A 23,379-nucleotide genomic window follows, 5' to 3' on the forward strand; every position below is an offset into this window, starting at 1 on the left:
ATTCATTTTGGTGAGATTTAATATCCAGAAACAAGGACTTCAATAGTCATTCCATATCTTGAATTCTGATTTCTCCTAATGCACATGGTAACAATGAGAAATAATTATAGTATTGGTATATTTCTATAAAAATATAATGTGTTTAAAAATATTTGTTTTTAAAAGACAGCTACAAAATAAATTCCCAAGTTAAGTGTCTTTAGTAACCAACGAAAAGGGCAACAAGAGACAGCCTTTACTGAGAATCGACGAGTTAGATTGTAGTACAATTCTTAGATCATTTCAACATAGCAAAAATAAACTTGAAATAATTAACCCATAATCAATAGTATTTTGTCATTGAATTTATAACAAACGAGATTTTTTGAAAACCTTATTTCAAAAAGGAGTACTTTCCTTCCCTTTTCAAATTGTTTCTCCTGCCTCCTCCTTTTTTTTCCTTCTATTAAGTAGAGATGTCAGAGTTGAAATCTGTATTACAAGTTTGTGACACCAAATTTAATAAACCAACCATTCCTAAAGAATCTATAGCACATCTACTATTTGGTTAGATTGCTGGGTACTCTAGGAATAAATAAAGCCTTTTGAGCTTCCTTTTTCCTCTAGAGGTTTATCATCTGTCCAATTATGTTTTGAATTTGAATAATGTAGGTAACTAAATTAATTCTTAGGAAGGAGTAAATTAGTGTTATGAAAATTACAGTTTAATGAAAAAAACAATTTTTGGAATTTCCCTGTGGTATAGTGGGTTAAGCATCTAGAGCTGTCACTGCAGTGGCTTGGGTCACTGCTGTGGTGTGGGTTCAATCTCTGGTCCAGGAACTTCCATATGCCATGGGCACAGCCAATAAATAAATGAATAAAATTTAAAAACAGTTTTACATTCCATTGATTATTATCATTATGTCTTAAATTTAGTTATATATATATATATATATATATACACACACATATATAAAATAGAATATTCTAGGCAAAATAGTTGTATAACTAATAACCAAATAAAGCCTAGAGTTATGGACAGTCAATCAGACCAGCTGATGGCAAAATCCATTTGAACAGGAGCCATGTTTCTCAAAGGGGTTTTGATCTACTCATTGGAGGTAAACCAAACACTCAAAGATATCTGACTATACTTTTAAAAACAAAACCCAAAACTTATCCAATTCAGCATACCTAGTAGAGAAAGGAACCAAATAGTAGTATATATGTCTTTGAAGTTCTCCAACAAGATTGTAGAGTCACCTGAAGAAGACAAATTAGGCTTCCCAATGAAACCATTCTAATTGTTTAAAGTAAATATTTTAAAGTTTTACTCTTTCATCTATAATGCTAATTATGTACATTACATTACATTGCCTCTTAATCAAAGGGAATTTCAGTAGCCTCCTTATAGGCTAATACTCTAATATAATACTCTAATTCATACTCCAATGCATTTCCAAAAATATTACCCTTTAGTTTAAGGATTAGATAAGATATAGATTATGCATCTTGAAATAGTTATGCACTAGAATGATGAATATAAAAAAATCCTAAACATGTATTATGAACAATTTTGCTGGGGTGAAAAACTGCAATATTTCTGAATTGATGCAACTGTTCCCCTCTGATGTAAATACTCTGCTTTTACACATAAAATATGACTCTCTGGGCTGTATGTTTCCTGCTTGGGTTCTGCCCTTTGTGTTTATGTTATCACAATTATACAAAGTCATTTTGTGACTAATTTCCAGAGCACTGAGTCACAGTGTGACTGTTGCTTATCTTTTCTTTTTTTCTGCACAGCACTGTTCCTGGCCCTCATTTTTTTTCATAATACTCTTATACAAATGAACTCTTTCCATAATTAAATAACTTGGTCTCATTATAGTTCTGTAGTTGTTCTATATTATGGGCTTTCCTTTACTACCAGAGGCTAAGTTTAATATCATTTTATAAGCAAAAAGAACATGACAGTTCATCATATAGGTATGTAATCTATTGCTTTAAAATTTGCAAATTTGTACTATATATAGTGCAATCCTATCTATTCTAACTCAAGTACCTTAAAATATAAACTTTTATTTTCAGAGACTTGTAAAATATTTCCTTAAATTAGTTAAAGCTGATATGAAAAATTTATTTCAGATTGCAAATGCAAAAATTCTAAGTTTATAACTCATTTTAATATCACCAATTAAAGGCAATTGAAGAAGTTTCTTTAAACATAAATTGACAGTCTCTTTATTATATTTCTTTATAGGTTACCAAATACTGTTTATAGGTTAAAAAAACTTCAGAATATTTCAATTAAAGATAGTAAATAATTGCAGCTTACAATTATAAACAAGGCTACATCTCACCAACTTAAAAATGTTCATAATCTTAAAAGTATAAGCATATATAAGCATATATTGCATATATATTTGCTTAAGAACTAAATACAGAATTGCTGAGAATTTAATTTTGCATTGCAATATGAGTTTGTTTACAGAGAAGGTTGGATTTTCATTGTAGGGTTACAGACAACGGTCCCCCCTTAAAAGTCTCTGCCTCTCAGTACCCTGCTTTTCCCCCAACAAAAAGAAATAAAGGTTATTTCTCTTGGACTAGAAAGTATATTGCCAAGTACTCACGAGTGAAATCTCTGAAGAAAGTTCTTGGAAAGATTTTTTTCAAAGTGGAGTTGAGATCATTTTGTTTTCTCTTCTAGGCATTAAAGAGAGGAATTATCTTTTCTATTTCTTCTTTTAAACAGATCAAAAAACTGGGGAGTGGAGAATAATGAAAGAAATGCAATCTGATCCTGCCAGCGGTGAAAGGGGTGAGGTAAGAATTTGAATTTGACGTTTATCCAGCCCAAAGTTGCTCCCTTCTATTGGAGCAAAGAAGAGCCTCAGAGGCAGTTAAAGAGATCACCGGCAGTTGGGAATAGCCAGGCTTCCTGTTTAGGTCACTCCAGCTCTTTTAAGGCTAATTTTGCCAAACTCTTCAAAAGTGTTTTCTATTACGGAGGAAACACACAGAGGAATCAGTTTACACTAAGATTTCAGAATTACTATTTTTGAATAACTATTTCTTTCACTTTCCAGGATTGTTTTTGTAATCAAAAAAAAAAAAAACAAAAACAAAAACAAAAAACGCACACACGCTTTTTTCCCTACAGGGCTATATATTTTTTAAACGTTATATATTTGTCATCATACTGTTACTTAATAAAGTGAACTTTTTTTGCAGTTTATTTCTTATTTTCTTCAAATTATTTAATCCACATTGTCAGTATATTTACGAAAAAAAAATCTGGGAGCTGTTGAAAATCCCTTTGATTAAAGGGGCAATGTAATGAATTGCCTATTGCTGAATGTCAGGCTGTAAATGCTGCCTCAGCTACTTGCTATCTTTGCAACTTTGGTCAATTATTTAAACTCTCTGTGCCTCAGTTTCTTTTTCCCTAAAATGATTATAGAATTTCCTAGGTTTGATATAAGTAGTAAATGGATTAATACACATATATTTATAAAACATATAAAGCACTTAAGACAGGTCTCCACATAGAGCAGACCATCAATAAATATTAATTATCATGTTTGTTTATTGCTGTTGTTTATATCATAATTATTATTTTACATGATATGTAAATATTTAAAGGCATTACTCAGTTTGTTCCATTGTAGGTCACTATCACCAAAGTTAACCCTTAGAATTTTCATAATAGAGTTATTTATGATGGTATCAGACTAAGATTACTAGAGATTTCATAAAATGGCAGAATTTACTTTGCCATGAAGGCTGAAGTCAAGTCATTTGTTTCTTGTTTTTTCCATCTCTGATTGTCTTTGTGCCTTCAACTTTTCTTGCTTCTTTGACTTCTGTCTAAGAGGTAAATTTCCCCTTGTGTGTTTTTAATATTTACCGAATAATTCCTGGGAATCTGACCCATAAATTACCTCATTTACTTCTCACAACTAGCTTATGAAGAAGGCCCTCTCTTCATGAACATTTCATGGGTTTAAGAAGGTTGACTATAGTTTGTGGAGCTCTGATTCAAGGTACATAATCTGACTTTGGAGCACAGATACTTAAACACTCTTCTATGCTTCTTATTCACCCATGTTCTGGATTTCATACCACAATAAAATTTTGCTGTGTGATGAAATTTTATTTTTAACCAATAGACCTTTGCTACATAATTATTACCTCTTATTACCTGTGGCAATTTAAGCACATTCAATATTCCCTTCTTGCTCAGACTGTTGAAGAAAGTTGCCTGTTTTTGGACTGGAGTGGACATCAATTCTTTTTTTGGCCAACTTACAGGCTGTGCTTAAGTAGATATAAGCTTAGCCAACTGTATTTACTTTTTGGAAACTTGTACTAAGAGCTATAGGAAAAAAGTGTACAGTGCCAGGCTCCTAAATAAAAAGCTGAGACACAGGAAGTGTTGGCAACCATGGTGTGTGCAAAAATTATATGGAAAAAGCTAGTTGAGAGTCAATGGTGAAGGCAATAAATGAAAGAGGATGTGTAATTTCTGAGAGATAAATAGGGAAAGAATTAAAGCAAGAGCGAGACTGAGAACAGAAGAGATGAGTGTGATGCCTAAGTTCTACAGTGACAGTTGTTCCCCAGGCCTCCTTCACTATATACCTTGTAATAAATGCCTTTCCCCTAAATAAGGTCATTTAAGAAATCTCTTTTTCTTTTTTTCTCTTTTGAGGGCCACATGTGCAGCATATGGAAGTTCCCAGGCTAAGGGTCAAATTGGAGATGTAGCTGCAGGCCTACACCACAGCCACAGCAATGCAGTATCCAAGTCACATCTGCGACCTAGGCCTCAGTTTGTGGCAATGCTGGATCCTTAACCCATTGAGTGAGACCAGGGATCAAATCCATATCCTTATGGATACTAGTTGGGTTCTTAACCCACTGAGCCACAAGGAGAACTCCATAAATCTCTCTCTCTCTCTTTTTTTTTTTTTTTTAAATATGTGAAGAACCCTATCTGAAAGAGCCATAGCTGAGCTGAAATTATTTTTCCAAAGGTCATTTATTTCATAATTAAATTGCACTTGACATTAATGAAGTTTTTTACCATTTTATGTCCATGTACCTTATACACACTTGGGTATTCTTTCCTGAAGAGAACATGTAAACTTTACATAAATTGTTGTTAAGATATAATAGCCTTGGAGTTTTCCTGTGGTGCAGTGGCTTAAGGATCTGGCATTGCCACAGCTGTAGTGCAGGTTGCAAGTGTGGTGCTGATTTGATCCCTAGCCTGGAACTTTTGTGTGACTTGGGTGCTGCCAGAAAAAAAAAGATAGGATAGCCTGACATTGTCCCTCAAGGGCTCTGTAGATTTAGCCTTTCCCTCCCCAAGGCTTGCGGTGTTCCCTTTTGAGGTTTTATAACTAGTTTGCCTTTCCATTGTGTATAACTAAATCATTTGCATAAAAAGATATCCTCACCAACAACTTGATCATGTGCCATTGTATCTTAAAGTTCATTGTATTCAATTATCATCTGGATGTTCCAAGTACCCGCCTAATACTAAATACTCTCCTTTTCATTTCTCACTCTACTCCATTATTTTTTCCTTTCCAAGTCTCACACAATTAAAATAACATACAGGCTTTTCCTGTGAGCTTATTTATTTCTTATCCAGGACATAGTCTTTTTAAAATATATTTGACCTATGGCTCAGAAAACATTTCCTACTTTTATCCATTAAGAATTTGGTCTATTTAAATATATTGACTGTTTCAACAAGTTCAGGTAACTTGGAATGAGGCAAATCTGGAAAGCAGTTGATTCCTTAATGTCACTGTGAAACATGTTGCAGGATGGGGTACATGTTGCAGGATGGGGAACATCAAAATTAGAAAAAAAAAAGATGTTAAAAACAAAATTAGACACATTTCTTGACAAACATCCAAAACAAAATTGTTTTATCATATTGAACACTTATTTCATGCATTTCTATATACTCTCAAGTGTGTGAAAGATTATATATTCCATTATTTCATGTTTCAGCAGCCAATTACTTTCATATAAAGGTACCTGCAAAGATCTTTAATTGGATTAGGTGAAGGGATGAGTCCTTGAACTTCACCCTTTGTCTCAGTTTTCATCTTTATCCAGAATCTAAACCATCTACAACTTATGGTTTGCTTTTCCTGAAAGTGCATTTCTGAAAACTGATTTAAAAAATGAGAACAATACACATTTTCAGATTTCAGATGTAAAAAAAGAATTTTATTCTAGGTTTTGTTAAATTGTATTCATTGGAATTCTGTATAATAGGCATGACACACATAAACATGGGTGCTTAATTGTTTCTGAATTTATTCTGTCACTAAATAATTAATTTAGCTTTTAGTTCCCTATTTTTGCTGATGTGCAAAGTAAAACTTTGCCTATTCTAGATAGTTTACCACTAATTTAATTACTAATTAAAATTTGGCCACTTTCAGATTAACCCAGGCAATATAGATGTTCCCTGCCCCTGACTCCTTCCCTTATCCCTAGGGCTCCTGAATCCTTAGGATAGGATGTGCTCTGTCCTAATTGCCCTCTACTGAGAACCAGCATATTGTCTGGTTATGTCTACTAAAGTTTGGCCAAGATTTTGAAATCAAAATGTTTCTTTTCTTTTCTTTTTTGTCTCTTGTCTTTTTAGCGCCCCACACGAGGCATATGGGGGTTCCCAGGCTAGGGGTTGAATCAGAGTTGTAGCTGCTGGCCTATGCCACAGCCACAGCAATGCAGGATCAGAGCTGCATCTGTGACCTACACCATAGCTCACTGCAACGCCAGATCCTTAACCCACTGAGAGAGGCCAGGGATCGAACCCACATCCTTCATGGATACTAGTTGGGTTTGTTTACCACTGAGCCGTCATGGGAACTCCAAAGTGTTTCTTGCCTTAGATTCTATTCTTACAATTTAAAGCCACAGCTTCCAAGAATATCTTTTCTCCTGTGGGTTGAAATATCAATTCATCAAGCCACAGGAAGCCTCGGGCCTTTGCTCTTAGCTTTTTCTGCCCAGGGTAAAAAATGAGGACAAAAGCAGATGGAAAAATACATCATGTAGTTGTAAATTGAGATACTTCCAGCTACTGTCCAGTTGTCTCATATTTAGCCAAATTCAGTATTGTGCTCATGTTAACCACAGTTGAGATGGTGTGAAGTATGAGTTGGAAGTATCTGCAGGATCAATTTATCTTTGGATTTTTTTTTTTTTCAAGCATCTCAGTTTTCTTATTTTCTAAGTGGAGATTTCCAAAAACAATCTCTGTCATAGGGAAGCAGGGACAATTGGATCTACATCATGGAGAAAGGGAATATTTAGCTTCTTTTCCCACTCCTCTCTGTGGTAGATTATATCATCTGTTCAGATATATTTCCTACTTCTTCCTCTGTGTGAGAAGATTATAATTTGCTCCATGTTGATGTCAAGTTTTTGCTACATTACTAGCTTTACCTAATAGGAGGAGCAGATAAAATATAAGCAACAAATAAGTATATTTTTATGAGCTTTATGAAAAATTTATGAATTCTATGATTTTATAATTATTTTTCATTTTCTCTGCCAGATGATACTCATGTCCCACATAAAGGTTACTCTTTAAAACTGGATCACAATAAAGAAGAAATGTAGAACCAACATAGATAACCCACAAAGGGGACTGAAAATAAATCCTTTCTTGATAAAAACCCTGTAGATTTTAGGATCGTTTGTTATCATGCATAACTTAGGCAGAGATTAAAAAAAAACTTCTTACCCCCTTACCTTCTTCACTTAAAGATTTGTTTTTTTTTTTTTTTAATTTTAATTTTTTTTTTGTCTTTTTGCCTTTTCTAGGGCCACTCCTGTGGCAGACAAAGGTTCCCAAGCTAGAGGTCAAATCGGAGCCACAACTGCCGGCCTACGCCTGAGCCACAGCAACTCGGGATCCAAGCCTCGTCTGCAACCTTCACCACAGCTCACAGCAACGCCAGATCCTTAACCCACTGCGCAAGGCCAGGGATCAAACCCGCAACCTCATGGTTCCTAGTTGGATTCGTTAACCATTGTGCCACGATGGGAACTCCAAGATTTGTTATCTTAATAGCATATTGTTAGGGTATGTAACCTTGGACTCTGGACTACATTGGAGCCTTGGACCCCATGAGCTCAGTCTCCTTGGCATCCTGTCTTCTTTTTCATCCTATGCACTTCATTGCAGGATATGAAGTAATTTGGGGGGAATACTTTCTGTAAGTTTACTGATGCTAAGCAGCAGTATTATCAAAATTAAACAACAATTTGAAATATTTTGCAGATTAAAGTTAATTCTTGTTAAGTAATACAGTAATAACAAAAGGGTTTTCAGAAATTTTATTATCACAAGCAAACTGACTCCATCTGTAGGAAAACAAGTTTTTCTCAGATTACATTTTCCCATGGAACTCAAAATAAATTTACACATGCAAACATGAGTACTGGAAGCATTGTTATTTTTGTTGTATCTAATTCATGTTTCTTATTAATAAGATATTCCTTGCCCAGTTTAAAATGATTATGGAGAAGTAGTGGTAATATGTGAGATCACGAAGTCATGAATGAAGGTTACTCAGCCCTCTCAGGAGAGTCTCCACTGGCGTCCCAGTGATAATTGGCATTATTAACAGGTGGATATCTTGACTAAGTTATTTTCCTTCATTGGGCAAAACATATTAAGAGAGTTTGGAAGGCTCATCTTTGTATCATCTGTGTTTTGGCACTGCATTTCACGGTAAATTTTACTACTTAATTGGAATACTTTCTGGTTACTTCCTAAGAAAGAAAAAAGCCCAAATAGAAAAGGTAATCTCCTGTCAGATATAGTTTGATGAGCAGTGAGAAAAGTCCAGTGTCTTATCCCAGGTCCCGCCATGTGTGAAATGCCAATAATGCCAATAATGAAGAATGCATTTGTCTGCTCACGATATTGTCTTTTAAAGTTCAGATTTTGTTAGAATGGTAAAGCCATTCTGTACCAAAAACTATTCTGTTATTTAAAAATTTTAAACAAATGAATTCCTTTGATGTTTGCAACAACTCTGTTATAACAGACAATGTTTAAATAAATAGTAAGTTCAATTCCAAAATCCTTGAGTTTAACATTTATGTCATTCAGTCATTTGTAGTTGTTGACTCACTACAAATTTTTTTTTTTTTTTTTTTGGTCTTTTTGCCTTTTTTAGGGCCGCTCCCATGGCATATGGAGGGTCCCAGGCTAGGGGCTTAAACAGAGCTGTAGCTACAGGCCTACACCACAGTCATAGCAAGGTGGGATCTGAGCCGCATCTGTGACCTATGCCACAGCCCATGGCAATGCTGGATTCTTAACCCACTGAGCAAGGCCAGGGATCAAACCCAAAGCCTCATGGCTCCTAGTCGGATTCGTTAACCACTGAGCCAGGATAGGAACTCCTCACTACAATTTTTAAGACCAGGTGGATCCCTTTTTCATTATTTTCATGTGGAGGGGATCGTTATAGATGTATATAACTTGGTTGGGTAAACACAAACAAGAGAGAAAAGGCCATGGAAAAGAAGCAAAACTGCAGAGAATAAATTCACAGCCCTAGTGCTAAGGGAGATTAACCCCAGCTGAGTTCACTTGAGTTTCAGTAAATACTCTTTCTAGGCTATCTGCCTGCAGATTTCCTTCAAAGAAAGTCAAAGCAAAGGACAATGGAAAGGCTTAATCTTGACTTCTCTGGTTTCTATCTTGCTTTCTTCCGCATTGGAATGTTAAGCTTTGAAGTTTATACTTTTAAAACTTTTGTCTTTTATTCTTTAATCTTCAAGACTTTAATTGCTTTGCTTATATTTATTTTCTGTATGTAAAATTGGTTTTAGGCTCTTAGTTTTCTGGTTCTTTTAATTATTTTATGATTCTATTAATCATTCTAATTTATATTACTTATACTATTAATCCCATCTATCATATTTTAAATAGTTTTATGTTTAACTCTCATTTTTATGAGTGTCTACTTTAGGTATTAGCAGTAGTACTATATTGATGAAGATATAATATATGATGTCCATGTGAGCAAATATAGCTTGGTGTAAACCAGGAAATGTGGATCTATATTTCTTTCAAGCCCTTAACTCCCTAAGATAGACTATCCTTCCCATAACCAAAGTGGGACTCAGTGACTGTAAGATTGCCATACTGGATAATTTGATAGTTCCACAGAAGAAAATTATTCTCAACCATTGGCTTACTTATATTGCCAGGACAGACACTGACAAACTGCATGAAAGTCTGTCTTCTCACAGCACAAACTTTCATTCTGAACTCTTGGAAAGAACGTGTATAGGGAGAGGTAAGTTTTATTCCAGTCTCTGCTACCAACATACACACATTAATTTACATCTCTTTATTGACTGGGTTTGAGGGGTAATTACTTATACCATTAATCATCTCTTTTATTGATTAAGAGTGCCGAGAAAAGTCTGGCCTCAGAGAGGATTATCCTTATATCCCCATTCCTATTGTTTTAGACTCAGGGAGCTAATCTCTTGATAGATCCTGACTTCAGAGAGGATTGCTGACTGACTAGATAATGTGATCCTGCCCAGAATTTCAAAGTACAAGAGACCAACTACCATCTTATTCTCTCCTATATTGTAATCTCAGCTGGGTTTGGGTAATAATTTTCCATTCAAAATATTCATTTTATTTTTATATCTCTTTCTTAGATATATATTTGTAGTTTCACTATTCTTTTCTAAGATGATCCAGAAAACAATATTATACAGTGTCATTTGGAATTCTGAAAAAAAAAAGAGGCTCACTACAATGGTAGTTTTATTATTATCTGTCTCCCTTTGTCTAATGATATAAGACACAGCTACAAAAAACAAGATTGATTGGTAGACAGAGCTGAGTAGGTTTTTGGTAAGAGTCAGAAATACTGCTAACAGATAAGTTATATTTTAGAAATTTTAAAATGTTGTTTCTCATAAGTTTCTACATTTTTATTAAACTATTTTTACTTATAAATTTCTTAGGAAAAATTTCTAAGTGTAAGATAAAATAGCATATAAATATACCACACTGACATATTTATTGGGCACCAACTGTATGACAAACACCGTTCTAGGATTTAAGGAGACAGACAACAAAGAGCAAGACAGATAAAATTCTGTCTCCTTGGAACTATAATCTTAGTACCATAAACTGAATGCTACTAATGATCACAATTATTACTCACAAAACAAGGGTTATAGCAAACAAAAGAAAGAATGTCTCACCTTTTAAAATATCTCCTTTTAGGGAGTACCCTGATGGCCTAGTGGATAAAGGATCGACTATGGTCATTGCTGTGGCTCAGGTTGTTGCTGTGGCACAGGTTTGATCCCTGGCCCAGGAATGGAATTTTATATGCTGTGGACATAGCCAAGAAGATTAAAATAAAATAAAATATCTCTTTAAGCTGCTTAGAAAGCAGTTATTCCAGGAGCTGCATGGAGAGTTTATTTCTAACTTATAAAAAAATATATGAAGTTTATTTGTGAAGTTTTTCATTGATTATTCAATATTTGAAATGTAAAGACAAATTTCTATTTATTTCATATCTTGATTAATATCTTTAAATTTTAAGAATAGAATTTCATGTTTAAAAATTATACTTTTATATAAATCTCTAACCACTTAAACTTCATAGACTTTGATAGTACCTACATACCAGCTCCCTCAATAACACAGTTAAAAGCTTTTACTCAGTTTTATAGGCAAAACATGGCAAAAATTTTAATTTGCAGTACATTGAGTAACAGTGAAGTTAAATGCTCATTTTCTCATTAGACATTTTTTTCTTTTTTTAATGAATTGCTATTTATATGGTCTTTGCTCTTTTTTAGTTTGATATGTGTGTTTTTTATAGACTTGTAAGAGTTCTTATTTAGTATCCCAGATTCTTCTCTTTTAAAAAGCTTAGAATTGAGATAAAAAAACTAAATTGATGTATATTTTTATTAAAACATGTATAAAATATCCAGTATTTAGTTCAAGAAAACAAGTCATTTTTATTAAAGGAATATATACAGATTATGTATATCTATGCATATACATGCATATGTACAAATATGTGTTTAAGGGTAAAATGCAATATTTCTTCTATTATTAAACTCTATTGTACTAAAACAAGGAAATATGTTTGATGCTAGTAACAGTAATAATAATGATAGTAGTTAACACTATTGAGTACTTATTTATATTCCTGCTATTGACATACCTTTTACAAATAATCATTTTGGTCCTTCAATAATTCACTCAAGTAGCTATTGTTATTATTTTAAATTTGAAGGAAACTGAACAGTGGAAAGCTTAATTTGATTGGCCAGAGGTTAGCACTTAACAAACAGAAAGTTGCTGAGCACAGTGTAAAACCCAAATCTGTAGCAGTGCTTTTCTATAATCTTTCCATGGATGCTACTGCATTAACATTTGCGATGCAAGTGATGAGAAAGAAAAGAGGAAATGATTCTGATTCTCTCCTCTGTCATCACAAAACTCATTTTATATTCTGTTTTCTCATACATTTTCTTCCTAGTGCAAAGAACTGAAGTTGTTTGAGAAGTTGCTGAAGTGTTTGTTTAAATGGGAGGAAACTGGAATGTGATCCAAAATTTCAGGAACAGCAAGAAAAACAGTGGTGCTCTGAATACTATCTTCCTTCAGATTCTATGAAAATTATTCATTTCTTATAGAGGACATGGAACAATTTGTGGTTAATTACTGCCCTCTGTTGACAACATGTTATATGTCTCTCTCTCTCTCTCTCTCTCTTTTTTTTTCTTTTTTGGCCTTGCCTGTGGCATGTGGAAGTTCCTGGGCAGGGGACTGAACTCCTGCCACAGTAATGAGGACACCAAGTCTTTAACCCCTAGGCTACCAGGGAACTTCTGTAAGTCTTAATTTATATTTTAATAGTATTTAAGGTTAGCGATGTAACAAATCTTATCAATAAGATGAGTAATTAAATCCCAGAGAATGGAAATGCCTTGCCCTAACAGCCACAGCTGCTTAATAACAAAGACAGGATGAGACACGAGGTGTCTTCTGTTAACTAAATTAAACACAGTAAATTTTTGGAGTTCCCTCGTGGTTCAGCACACTAAGGATACAGTGTTGTTACTGTTGTAGCTCTGGTTATGGCTGTCCCATGGGTTCGATCCCTGGCCTGGGAACTTCCACATGCCATGGTCATGGCCCAAAAAAAACAAAACAAAAAACAGTAATTTTTTTTTTTTTTACTTGAGAATTATTTTCCATTTTCTAAAGCAAAAACAAAGTTTACAATAGTTAAATTAAATAAATTATCTTATTTTAAAAATTCAAATAAGGAGTTCCTGTCGTGGCTCCGTGGTTAACAAATCCGACTAGGAACCATGAGGTTGCAGGTTTGATACCTGGCCTCGCTCAGTGGGTTAAGGATCCAGCATTGCCGTGAGCTGTGGTATAGGTCTCAGATGCAGCTCGTATCCCATGTTGCTGTGGCCCTGGCATAGGCCAGCAGCTACAGCTCTGATTGGACCCCTAGCCTGGGAACCTCCATATGCCACAGGTGTGGTCCTAGAAAAGACAAAAAAACAAAACAAAACAAAACAAAACAAAATTCAAATAAAATGTTTAGGTTAAAAAAAATCATACAAAAAATTAAAATGAGAAGAGATAACACATCTTTCTCTCACTCTTCAACTGATTCCACTCTCAGAGGTTTCCACTATTAACTATTTCTTTGTCATTCTAGAAATTATATGTGTATATGGAGTCCCTATAGTGGCTTAGTGGGTTAAGAACCCAACATAGTGTCAGTGAGGATGCAAGTTTGATCCCTGGCCTTGCTCAGTGGGTTAAGGATTTAGTGTTGCCACAAGCTGTGGTATAGGTCGTGAATGTGGCTTGGATCCAGTGTTGCTGTGGCTGTGGCATAGTCCTACAGTTGCAGCTCCAATTAGACCCCTATCCTGGGTACGTCCACATGCTGCAAGTGCAGCCCTAAAAAGAGAAAGGAAAGAAAAAAAAGTATGTGTGTGTGTATACAAAATTTAAGTACTATCTTCCAACTCTTTACAAATGTAAAACATGTTTTAGAATTTATTCCATATTACCTCACAGAGGTATAATTTATTTTTTCTATGACTTCCTTTTATTGACACTTCTGAGGATTATAAGAAAATTTAGAATGTCTTTGTTGATGATTGCCTCTTATTTCTCATAATTAGTTTAGGTTGTGCATCTCTTGGACTACTACAGGAGTAGGACTGTTTTGTTCTCATTTTAGTTCATCAGGGAACACTTGATTTGGGCTTATCTCATTACTGATGACAGATGTTAACTTTGATCATTTGATCAAAGTGTTGTATGTAGGTTTCTCCATTGTAAACTACCCAGTTTTTCTGTTTCTGTGCACAGATAGGGTTTGAGTGACAGAAATGGTCAGCTAAGATAAAAAATCAAAATAATCACCTTGTCATATCCTTTGAGATATCTCATATCTTAGGTGGCAAGAAGAGATCTTAAACGCTAAGTATTATTTTGCCAATAGTATTGAGTGTCCATTTCCTGGATTCTCATTTAATTCTAATTCCTCTTTCTGGAAGAACACACAAATATAATGAGGCATCTGCAGTAGTTGCTCTTGGAGTGCAAGGAATGGATTATTATATTAAAAAATTCCTGTAACTCTGGAAGTTTTGTATTTATGTGTATGTATAATATGTGAAATGGAATAATAATTCTTTCCATTGGCAACTAGAGGAACACTGATCACCAGAACTGCTGACAGTTTTATTTTTCTTAAAACATTCAATAATCAGTCAAGTTTTCAAAATTTACATTAAAATTTCAGTCATGTGAATTTTTATTTTAAATTGTGATATTCATTTAAAAATTGCACTTTGCATTTGTATTTTAATAAATAATTTTGAATGCTTTCCAAGAAAAAACTTTTTTAAAGAATGACAAATTTTAATTTAGATTTAATTTACATTTTTGAAAAAATATTTCAAAGTGCAGTAGATAAAGTTATGTGATGATCTTCTCACATAATTATTAATTTTGCTGAAATGAAAGCAAGAAAGATCAATGATATGTAAGATATATATAAATACTCATAAATTATATATATATTTATTTTAGTTTATAATTCATCCAAGCATCACTGGCCAGTTAACCCAATATCCAAATATGCACAATAACAATTCTATTGGATGTCTTACAAGTTTGTCAGCTTTCAGCCATATAAATATTATAGCTTTATAGCATATCTTAACAATTTCATCTTTATGAAATATATTTGTCTAGGTAGAATAAAAAATATTTTATGTAGTAATTTTCTAACTTGATTAATTTTTTTTTTGTCTTTTTAGAGCTGTACCCACTGCATATGGAAGTTTCCAGGCTAGGGGTCAAATAGGAACTGCACCTGCTGGCCTACACTACAGCCACAGCAATACAGGATCTGAGCTGCATCCGCAACCTACACCACAGCTCACAGCAATGCCAGACACTTAACACACTGAGCAAGGCCAGGGACTGAACCGTGTCCTCTTGGATACTAGTCAGGTTCGTTACTGCTGAGCCACGACGGGAACTCCTTGATGAATATCTTTTAATATTTAGCATATGTTCATCCTAATGCCTTGCTACCTCCCACTTCACTATAATGCAAACAGAGCATTTTTCTGAATTTTTCCAGCTGCTTATTGACCACCTACTACATGCCACCACTACTGGGACTATTGTAGTAAACAAACCAGACAGACATTCCTATTTTATTGGAACCTACATTTTTGTACATTTTTCATCAAAGAGGTCAAGGGACATATTCAAGCATATGATATAACTTTTGCCCTCTTAAAAATGGCACAGACAAACCTTCTCAATTTTCTTCAGAGGTATGACAAATTTTGCTGAATTAACATGTGGTTTGGATAGGATGAAGTCATAACTGCAGAAGGATTTATCAGAAGGCTTGGAGGAAAGGTCTGTCCTTGGGGAAAATGTTTAGGGGGCAAAAGAAAGCAGAAGAATGATGGGAAAATGTCAGTGCAGTCAACAGTCCTCAACATTTAATGAGCAAAATTGAAAGAAACAGAAAAGAAGAAAAATATAAATTTCAATTGAGTTTTGTTTCAGATTAGAGAGATATTCTAGAAAATAAGCAGATTCAGCTTGATTAATTGGTGCCGTAACATGTAATAAGCAATAACAAACCATATCCTCTGTATCCCCATGGAGACATAGTGATAAACAGCTGTGGCCCACTGTGCACACACAGAAAAGGAAGGTTAATTAAAAATACTGTGGTTGCAAATTCATTTCCATTAACAGGAAAACCAAGTCAGGAAAAGGTATTTTCATGGCAAGATATGTTTTTTATGAGTTCTATTAAGATTGTGTTATATCCATATATTAAGATTCATTAGCTGGTTTAAAAACTAGGGTGGCTGCCAAAAACCCACCTGAACTGAGAAGAATATCTATTTCTATGTCTTTGGCAACAGTCATTTTTCTCTCTTTTGATGTGGAAGTCATTCAGAACCCAGGTGACATTCATTATAATCAAAGTCAGACTAAACAATGAAGGCATAAAGACAATACTTGGTTTTCATTTTCTCACAAAAACTGAAGTAATGAAATGCATGAAGGACAAGATCCATCTAGATTTTCATATTTCTCTTAAAGTCAGAGAGTGTACCTTTCCTTTCACAAAAGTGGATTACAACTGAGTAATGCATTTACTTTAATGGTGCTTCAGGCTCAATTACTTATATGTCACTAAACATGGAAATAATCTTTAGTGAGTATTAACATTCCTTTATGGCACACAGTCAGGGGGCTGTTTTCCATGTTAGAACATTTTTGGTGATACTTGTTCTATTCACGCTTTGTGGACAGTTTTACAGCCCATAATAGGACCCAAATTTGCTTTACTCTGAAACAGTCTTAGTGCTAGTCCATTCAACAGTCTCTCTTCCTCTTTAGAAATAGTTAATATTCTGAAGTTGGGTGAATTTTTTTCATTTATGATGCTGTACATTGCTATATTTGATATTTGCACAAATAATTTATACAATGGCTTCTTTTTTAATGTGCAATGTGGGTAAATATACTCAACTTATTCTTTTGCAAGTTTCTTTTTCACATATCATTCTATTTCTGAAATGTATATATGGCTGTATGTGTGAATCTACTTCTTTCACTTTGGCTATGGAATAGAATTCCATTTATTAACTACGCAATTAATTTTTCCATGTCTCTACTGAGAAGCAGATCAATTAGCCTACTTGCACTTGTTTTACTTGCACTTGTTTTTGCTTCAAAGAACATTTTTACACATGACACCTTGTTTAAAAGTAAAGCATATCTTTGAGACAGATATACAAGACTAATTGCTGAGTTGTAGAATAAGCAGCATTTAAATTACAAAATTATTGTTAAATTGTTCTACAAAGTAGTCTCACCACAGAACTATATGAGTACTTATTTCCCCAAATGCTTGCCAAAAAGTATTGTCAGAATGTTTAATTTCTGCCTAACTGATATGTAAGAAGATGTCTTATTATAGATTTGATTTTATTTCTTAGATTTCTTGTGAAGAATTGTTCATGTTTATTGGTTTACTTTTCTGAGAAATGCCTGTTCATTATCCTTTGCCCATTTAAAATATTTGATTTTCTGTTCTGTCTTATTCATGTTTAACAATAGATATTTCTTATATAGTCTGGAAAAAAATCAACTATTGGTTATATGGACTGGATATTCCTTTTCCACATATGTGTCTTGTCTTTTTAGTTTGTTGAGAGTATTCTTGTCATATAAGAATTAATATTGACAGGGAGTTCCCATCATGGCTTAGCAGAAACGAACCTGAAGAGTATCCACAAAGATGTGGGTTCGATATAATAATATTACATTATTATTAATATAATAATAATAATATTGACATAGTTAAATATATCAAATTTTTCCTTAATGGCTTATGCTTTTGAAATTTTATGTAAAAAATTCTACCATAATATGTTGAATATATTATTCTATATTTTCTTCTAAATTTTTACTTTTAGATATTTAAAATTTTTTATTAAAGTGTAGTTGATTTACAATGTTGTACCAATTTCTGCTCCACAGCAGAGAGACCCAATAATACATATATATATACACACACACATACATATACATTCCCTTTCTTATATTATCTTCCATCATGGTCTATCCCAAGAGACTGGATATAGTTCCCTGTGCTGTACAGTAGGACCTCATTGCTTATCCATTCTAAATGTAATAGTTTGCATCTACTAACCCCAAACTTCCATTCCATCCCACTCTCTCCTCTCTCCCCCTTGGCAGCCACAAGTCTATTCTCTGTCTGTGAGTCTGTTTCTGTTTTGTAGATGGGGTCATTTGTGCCCTATTTTAGATTCCACACATAAATGGTATCATATGGTATTTATCTTTATCATTCTGACTTATTTCATTTAGAATGAGAATCTAGCTGAATCCATATTGCTGCAAATGACATTATTTTGTTCCTTTTTATGGCTAAGTAGTATTTCATTATATATGTACCACGTATTTCTTTATTTTATTTTTTCCTTCTTAGGGCCACATTTGTAGCATATAGAAGTTTCCAGGCTAGGGGTTGAATCAGAACTCTAGCTACAACAATGCTGAATCCAAGCCTTATCTACAACCTAAACCATAGCTCACAGCAACACCAGATCCTTAACCCACTGAGCCAGGTCAGGGATCAAACCTGCATCCTCATGGATACTAGTTGGGTTTTGTAACCCACTGAGCCACAACCGGAACTCCCTATGTTCCACATCTTCTTAATCCACATCATCTGGTGATGGACATTTAGGTTGTTTCGTTGTCTTGGCTATTGTGAATAGTGCTTCTATGAGCATATAGGTGCATACTTTTAAATATTTATATTTGTTATCATCACTTTTATCTTCTGTTTCAAACATTTCCAAGTTCTTTTGGCTATTTTTGCCCTTTACTTCTTCCATATAGAGTTTAATATTTGATGTGCCAATTTCTTTGAAAAAAATATTATTGACTAAATATTAGTGGTATTGCACAAAGTTAATAAATTAATTTGGAAAGAATAAGCTCGAACAGTGAAGGGAGCTGGAATTGAGTGATCTGGTGGATGTACTGACCTTAGCCAGGAGACAGGCAACTCATCCACAGAAATAGAAGTAAAGGGTAATTAAAGGCTGGCTTTTTCGATGTATGACTGTTGCAATCCCACAGGGCATAGTGCCGAGAAGGGTCTTGTGCTTAGCTTGATACTTTGCTGACACCACCTTGAAATTGATAAAGTGGTCCATATTTTCATTTTCTACTGGGCCCACCAAATATGTAGCTGGTCCTGGAGAGTATATGGGTATGGTCACAAAGTGTGAGTAGATAGGGTGGTGGGTGTATGTGGAAGCTGTCTTCTGTTGGCTTTTACTTTCTTATGAAATAGGAGGTAAAGGTCATTTTTCTCCCTGTGCTGCCTTCTGGGTTATATCTTAAGGTTTCATATTCAATTCATTAATTCTCTCTGTGTCTAACATGCTTTTGGCTGATTCAATAATTTTTTTAAGGCCAAATCTGCATCATATGGATGTTCCTGGACTAGGGGTTGAATCAGAGCTGCAGCTGGGGCCCACGCCACAGCCACAGCAACACTGGATCCCAGCAACATGTACGACCTACTCCATACCTGTGGCAATACTGGATCCTTAATCCACTGAGTGAGGCCAGGGATCAAACTCACATCCTCATGGACACTTATGTTAGATTCTTAACCCGCTGAGCCACAAAGGGACTACTGATTCAATAATTTTTTATTGGCAGTGATTATATTTTATTTTTATAAGTTTCACTTGATTTTCTTTCAGTTCTACCTTTTTTCACAATGTGTTATTTTTGATTTACGTTCTTAATTTCTCATCTGTCTTTAAAAACTTCATACATAAGTATTTCTGATCTTTCTTAACCTTTTGTATGTTTTTTCTACTTTTTGAAGTTTTTATGATGCTAATCATCCTTGTGGCTATGTTTGTTAGTGATCACTTACGATGCTAATATTTTTGGAATATGCTCACTTTCACAGTGAGGTTACTTGTGAGAATCTTGTCATGGAGTGTGTATCTTTTCAGAAAATTGTGCATTTGCATATACTGGGCATCCCAAATGACTGTTATTAGACCACCTGGCAGATTTTGCCGTCTTTGTTAGATGAATTTTATTCCATAAAACTGTTATAATGCATTCAGTTTGTCGACTTAAAAATATGTACAGTTTAAAAATTGAAAGTTAAGCATTATTTGGGGCAAAATTGGGACTATAGCCCGGGAGGTAGCACTTCAGATAGCTCTGAAATACTGCTCCAAAGAGGTAGGAGAAATGGCAATATATATGTGATTTTGGTGAAGGGGGAGGTATATGCGACCATGCATACATTTTGCAGAAGTTTTCTGCAAATCTCGTGAAGGTTACTACTTGTCACGAGGAGCAGATGTCACCATGAAGGATTTTAGTGCTCTTACAGATATGATGAGATGCAAGAACTGGGTTTATAAAATCTTCTGAAAATATCTAGCTCTCTAAAGACCTGTTCTGCCAGTTTTCCCAGAGCACAGAGTTCCTCACTCCTGATCTCCACCCTGAGCTCCTTTCAGGGGTGTTTAGGGTCAGCAGCTGCAGTGGCTCATGATTCAATCCATGTAGAAGCAGATGGCAAGTGCCAGTCTTCAGTTCACAAATTTATTAGAACGGCACAGCTTACTGCCATTACTGGAGCATTACTGGAAAATTATTATATAAAATGTACAATTTATGATGTGAAGGATATGACTCTCCTTGAAGGTGGTAACACTGTGCAGTGCAAAGCTTGCAAAAAATAAAAATAAAAAAATCCATGGTGGTGCTAGTTTCATCTATTTTGATGCTTTTTTTTTTTTTCATTTCTACTGGCATTTCAAAACCATTAGAGTTGTGCAAATTTGTTCTCAAACTCACTTAAGAAGCATGCTCACTGATTTAAGTAATCAAGGGAAGCTTGTTTTCCTGCTCCAATCCCAGCAAAATGTTTTTATGATCTACCTGTGCAGGTAGATAGGTATTTCCATAGTCTTCCTTTTCAGTAACTGTGTAATTCTTTGCATAATCTCAGTTCTTTGTAGGTGCCTCAGTTCTAACCTCCTGTTTGATATAGACTCAAAACTTATCTCTTGTCCCCAAGGGTATGTAAAACCAAACTCAGTGCCCAGCCGCAGCCCCCAGATCAGCTTAGTATCTCCACTGCCTTCCTTGTCTCCCCTACCCCCCAGCAATTCTCATTCTGTCCTATAAACACAATAATACATTTTATCAGAAAAGTTATATTTTTATTCAGCACTTGAGGCATTTCTAGCCAAAAAATTTTTGTGTTATTCTATTACATTGCCGAAATCAGAATACTGTAATTGAATTTCATTAATTCAGAAATTGACATTTTCCCTTCAAGACAAGAGGCCAACTACAAGGACAACTACCAAGATAAAGGCGAGTTTTTGAACACCAACACAAAGTAAAATATTTATAATATTCCTCAAGTCCTTTCTCTAACACTTTATTCTTTACTCTCAATAGAAAATTTTATTTTGCTTGTGGAGAAGAAGGAGACTGAGTTGTCAAATTTCCTCTTCCCCACTAGTAATCTTTTCTCTATTCATACCTTTTATCTAAGTTGTATGGGTCATGATTGAGTTAAAGCAAACAGAATCTAAGGTTTTTCTACAGCCTAGTGACTATAGTGAATACTGTATTGTATACTGAAATTTTGCGGAAGGGAGATCTTAAGTGTTCTCACTACATAAAAGAGAAATAATAATAGTAATAAAGAAGGTGAAAGAAAACTTTTGGAGATGACAGATATGTTTGTGGCCTAGATTGTGGTGATTGTTTCAAAGATGCAAAATTAAATATGTACAGATTTTTGTATGTCAGTCATGTCACAATGAAGTGGTTTAAAAAATAAATATATTTGCTACAGTGTTCTAAATGGGTTATAAATCATTGAGAGAGCTGTCAAAAGATATGTTAATGTAAATTACCAATAGCAGAACTGCTGCCAAAGCAGCAGCAGCTCTTTCCATAATGAGAACTTGTCTACTGAATTGATAAGTTGTCTTTATAGTTGCTGTTTCCAGACAAATGCCAACAGATAACAACACACACGCACACGGTGCCATTATACCTGCTCATTTCAGAACTGTGCTGCCTCTTCCACAAGATGTGCCAACAATTAGAGAACTATCTCCTCTGCTTCCCTCATCAGTAACCTCAGTTCTGATTCAAGTCTTATGTGGATGCATTTGATTATGGAGTCTAAAATACATTTGGAATTCTAGCCATGAGATTATCTGGGATCTGTTTTAAGCTTACCTGTCTCCATGGTATGGGAAGCAATCCTAAAAGGAAGTTGGAATAAATATTGAATTAGTAAATCATTAATATTGTGCCCAGAAGATTATTATTTGGTGTTTATTTCCTCTTATACCCTTAAGTATCTCCGTCAATTATTCCTATCACTTTCTTTCCACATTGGTTCTTTCTGTACATCAATAACATAATCAAGTTTCATCCTTCTTAAAAAGGAAATAAAACTCTTCCTTAAACCTGCATTCTGTTTAGTATTTTATATTCTTTCTTGGCATTTAGAATAAAGACTCACTTCGGCATCTTCCAGTCTCTACTCTGGTCATAGCAAACGTCTACCCACACTGTTGTGATGAAGGCCCTTCTAAGGATTGCAATAACTCCCTATTTGCTAAGTCAAATAGACACTTTTCAGTGACTGTCTTGATCTCTTTACACACCTTGACAGGAGTCACTGTTTATTTTTAGAAATTTCCAAATGGTTTTCTAAGTCTTTGTCTCATTTTTATTCTGTAGCTCCTCTTTCTCTGCCCATCCACAAATTCCTGATTTTTCACCAAGATTTTATACATTTCTTTCTTCTAATCTAAAGGCTGAACTTCAGTTATCACCCCCATATCCTTGGTATAAGTATGCCACATATGTATTGACTCTCCTATATTTTTCTCTAATATTTCTCTTCTAAACAAAAATGTTTTATCTACTGATATATCCTCTTGGATATTCAAGAGACATTTCTAGAACATCATGTATAAAGCTGAATTATATCACAGACTTCCTAAATCTATCATTCTTCTTGATACTCTCGAAGTTTCTCTTAACTCCTCCTTCTCCCTTATGACCTGTGGATAATTGCTCCTAAATAGTATTTTCCAAACCCACCTTGCTTCTTCATTTTTTATTCAAAACTTGTCATATTAGTCTTCCTG

The 23,379-nt window shown here is 34.5% G+C and overlaps 1 protein-coding gene and 1 long non-coding RNA gene across 7 annotated transcripts in view; one reads left to right on the forward strand and one right to left on the reverse strand.

Annotated features, from left to right (window-relative positions):
- Positions 1 to 2,936, reverse strand: part of TFPI (tissue factor pathway inhibitor) — a 64,880-nt gene extending 61,944 nt beyond the window's left edge. The window contains exons 1-2 of one of the 5 annotated variants that reach the window (XM_013984329.2): positions 2,619 to 2,936; positions 1,177 to 1,245 (exon numbers count right to left, since the gene is read on the reverse strand). The gene's annotated coding sequence lies outside the window, so the exon portion shown is untranslated. The remainder of the gene's footprint in view (positions 1 to 1,176; positions 1,246 to 2,618) is intronic. The other 4 variants (XM_013984328.2, XM_013984326.2, XM_005672009.3 and 1 more) reach the window with 4 other exon arrangements.
- LOC106506297 overlaps positions 1 to 23,379 on the forward strand; it is a 470,369-nt gene that overhangs the window by 62,546 nt on the left and 384,444 nt on the right. Inside the window, exons 1-2 of one of the 2 annotated variants that reach the window (XR_002339165.1) lie at positions 1,261 to 1,971; positions 2,741 to 2,811. This is a non-coding gene — a long non-coding RNA (uncharacterized LOC106506297). Of the gene's footprint in view, positions 1 to 1,260; positions 1,972 to 2,740; positions 2,812 to 23,379 lie in introns of those variants that run through there. The other variant, XR_002339164.1, reaches the window with a different exon arrangement.

The sequence above is a fragment of the Sus scrofa genome, chromosome 15 (genome assembly GCF_000003025.6).
Source record: "Sus scrofa isolate TJ Tabasco breed Duroc chromosome 15, Sscrofa11.1, whole genome shotgun sequence".
NCBI classification, from domain to species: Eukaryota; Metazoa; Chordata; class Mammalia; order Artiodactyla; family Suidae; genus Sus; species Sus scrofa.